Genomic DNA, 4,207 nt, shown 5'->3' with positions numbered 1-4,207 from the left:
AACATAATCAAGATCATCTATCTGTAATACTCTATGTTGTGTTTATCGGGATCCGATGGATAGAGAATACCATGTTATGTTAATTATCAAGTTATTGCATATGTGTTGTTTATGATCTTGCATGCTCTCCGTTATTAGTAGAGGCTCTGGCCAAGTTGATGCTAGTAACTCCAAGAGGGAGTATTTATGCTCGATAGTGGGTTCATGCCTGCATTGACACACGGGACGAGTGACGGAAAGTTCTAAGGTTGTGTTGTGTTGTTGCCACTAGGGATAAAACATTGATGCTATGTCCGAGGATGTAGTTATTGATTACATTACGCACCATACTTAATGCAATTGTCTCGTTGTTAGCAACTTAATGCTGGAGGGGGTTCGGACGATAACTCTGAAGGTGGACTTTTTAGGCATAGATGCGGTTGGATGGCGGTCTATGTACTTTGTCGTAATGCCCAATTAAATCTCACTATACTTATCATGACATGTATGTGCATTGTTATGCCCTCTCGTATTTGTCAATTGCCCGACTGTAATTTGTTCACCCAACATGTTTTTATCTTATGGGAGAGACACCTCTAGTGAGCTGTGGACCCCGGTCCATTCTTTAATACTGAAATACAAATCTGCTGCAATACTTGTTTTTACTATTTTCTCTGCAAACAATCATCTTCCACACAATACGGTTAATCCTTTGTTACAGCAAGCCGGTGAGATTGACAACCTCACTTGTTTCGTTGGGGCAAAGTACTTTGGTTGTGTTGTGCAGGTTCCACGTTGGCGCCGGAATCTCTGGTGTTGCGCCGCACTACATCCCGCCGCCATCAACCTTCTACGTGCTTCTTGGCTCCTCCTGGTTCGATAAACCTTGGTTTCTTTCTGAGGGAAAACTTGCTGCTGTGCGCATCATACCTTCCTCTTGGGGTTCCCCAACGAACGTGTGAAATACACGCCATCAGACCCCGGGTCCGTCCTGAGCGGCGTGACACCGTCTCTGACGTCGGTTTGCTACTTTTTCCGTATCAACAGATACGAAGAAAAATCCTAACGGACGCGTTAGGTACCCGATAAAACATGACTGGGACTCGACAGATGGTAAGACCTTAAGCGACACATGTCGAGTTAACACCAGTATCGCGAGATCATGTCTAGGGACGTGATCTTGAAGTAGGTTCTTGCGGGATTGCCACAAGAGCAGTTAACTGGTACCTGATCCGTCAGATGAACCAGCCCCATTTACCATTATCCCTGAACAACATAGATAGCAATGGCCTAGAGTCAATAAAACGAGGGGTTGCGCCCAGAAATATAGTCAAGTTCTTTATCGAATAGTACAACTTGAGTCTATGTCCAGGTGCAAGCACCTGCCCATAGGCTCGGGGGCTACTCTTATCGAGAGTATTGTTCACCCTCCCGATAAGATACAAGAAAGAGGAAAAATTGTGGTATCGATTAAAAGCAAGTTGAGCCTACACCCAAGTGCAAACACTTGGCTGTAGCCTCGGGGGCTACTCCCATCGGGAGCGCTGGCCGCGCACCCGATAGAAAAATAACTTCGACAGCATCTATGACAATCAAGGTTTGTAGACTCAACTCGATTCTACGACTCGAGTGGAGCCTACTCCCATCGGGAGCACATGGATTTCATCAAGTCCTCCAGAAATATAGTTAAGTTCTTCATCGAGTAGTACAACGTGAGTCTATGCCTAAGTGCAAGCACTTACCCATAGACTCGGGGGCTACTCCCATCGGGAGCGCTGCCGCGCACCCGATAGAAAAATAATTTCAAGAATCGTCGACATCATCTCCGCTACACATGATCTACGACAGAGACCTCGCCTTTGGAGATGATTATGCTTGGAGTCTCTACGCAAGTCTTCGACTTCCCTAGACACTCGGGGGCTACTGACATGGGTATACCCTTCGGGTACCCATTATTAGTATACCTTGTTTGGCTCGGCCCAATATGGAGAAGGCCCAACAAGGCAACCCGAAGAAGTAGTCGGCTAGGACTCTTGTAAAACCCTAGGCTGGTTGCTGATACATCTCCAACGTATCTATAATTTCTGATGTTCCATGCTAGTTTTATGACAATACCTACATGTTTTGCTCGCACTTTATAATGATTTCATGCATTTTCCGGAAGTAACCTATTAACAAGATGCCGAAGTGCCAGTTCCTGTTTTCTGTTGTTTTTGGTTCCAGAAAGGCTGTTCGGGCAATATTCTCGGAATTCGACGAAACAAAGACCAAATATCTTATTTTTCCCCGGAGGTTCCGAACACCGAAGGAGAGTCGGAGGCGGGCAGCAGGGGGCCCACACCATATGGCGGCGCGGGTGGCCCCCTGGCCGCGCCAGCCTATGGGGAGGGGGCCCCGTGGCCCCTCCAACTCCGCCTCTTCGCCTATAAAGTCCCTCGCGACCTAAAACCTCGATACCAATTGACGAAACTCCAGAAAAACTCCAGGGGCGCCGCCGCCATCGCGAAACTCCAATTCGGGGGACAGAATCTCTGTTCCGGCATGCCGCCGGGACGGGGAAGTGCCCCCGGAAGCCATCTCCATCAACGCCACCGCCTCCATCATGCTCCGTGAGTAGTTCCCCCATGGACTACGGGTTCTAGCTGTAGCTAGTTGGTACTCTCTCCCCCATGTACTTCAATACAATGATCTCATGAGCTGCCTTACATGATTGAGATTAATCTGATGTAATCGGTGTTGTGTTTGTTGGGATCCGATGGATTGTTACATTATGATTAGTCTATCTATAAAGTTTGTGAAGTTATTGTTGCTGCAATCTTGTTGTGTTTAATGCTTGTCACTAGGGCCCGAGTGGCATGATCTTAGATTTAAGCTCTATACTTATTGCTTAGATTGTATCTACAAGTTATTTGCACATGTCTATGTCCGGAACTCGAGGCCCTAGAGTGACAGCAACTGAGATAACTGGAGGGGAAGGCTTAGATATGAGGATCACATGTTTTCACGGAGTGTTAATGCTTTGCTCCGGTGCTCTATTAAAAGGAGTACCTTAATTTCCAGTAGATTCCCTAGAGGCCCGGCTGCCACCGGCTGGTAGGACAAAAGATGTTATGCAAGTTTCTCATTGCGAGCACGTATGACTATATATGGAAAACATGCCTACATGATTAATAATCTTGATGTTCTCGTCTTAATGCTATTTCAATCCTATCAATTGCCCAACTGTAATTTGTTCACCCAACACTTGTTATTGGAGAGTTACCACTAGTGTAGATAGCTGGGAACCCTGGTCCATCTTTCATCATCATATACTCGTTCCTACATGTCATTGGAAGTAGTATCAACTATTTTCTGGTGCCATTGCCTTTGTGTTACTATATTACTGCTGCTGTGTTACTGTTACTATTGCTCTCATATTACTGCTGCTTTCACATAACCCCTGTTACTAGTGCTTTTCCAGGTGCAGCTGAATTGACAACTCAGTTGTTAAGGCTTATAAGTATTCTTTACCTCCCCTTGTGTCGAATCAATAAATTTGGGTTTTACTTCCCTCGAAGACTGTTGCGATCCCCTATACTTGTGGGTCATCAAGACTATTTTCTGGCGCCGTTGCCGGGGAGGCATAGCTCTACTCATATGTTCACCTGGGGAGTACACTCTACCTCTCTCGCTGTTTTTATTTTTGTTTTGCTTAGTTTACTTTTGTCTAGTTTATTTGTGCTTAGTTTATTTCTGTCTAGTATTATTTTGCTTAGTTTACTTTTGTCTAGTTTGTTTTTGTTTTATTTTTCCTATATACCCGAAAATCCATAAAAATTTGAAAAACCGAAAAATTAAAAACTGTTGTTATGGGAGAACCCACAACCTATTTGGAGCTTATTGAATTATATAATAATTATAGAGAATCAAGAATGGGTAAAGTTATGAGTGATGTGATAGAAAACTTGAATACAATTGCTAAAATCTTGCTTAAACGCCATGATATAAACTATTGCTCTAAACAGGATACTAAACATCTTAAATTTCAATGTGGCTTTAGTGAGGAAGTTTTAATTAAGAACTGTAATTGGAATAGCTATATTCATTTTGGGTTCGAAGTAGTAGAACAATTTGTTTTGTTTATGGGAGCTTCTGAAATAGAATCCTTCATGGCTAAAAATTATGAAACTTGTGTTGTTTGTAAGGACCTTAAAGATTATGTCTCTTCTATCCTTAATTTTTGCATAGA

This window comes from Lolium rigidum, chromosome 6, assembly GCF_022539505.1.
Source record: "Lolium rigidum isolate FL_2022 chromosome 6, APGP_CSIRO_Lrig_0.1, whole genome shotgun sequence".
In the NCBI taxonomy this organism is placed as follows: Eukaryota; Viridiplantae; Streptophyta; class Magnoliopsida; order Poales; family Poaceae; genus Lolium; species Lolium rigidum.
Note: the sequence above shows the minus strand (reverse complement) of the source record.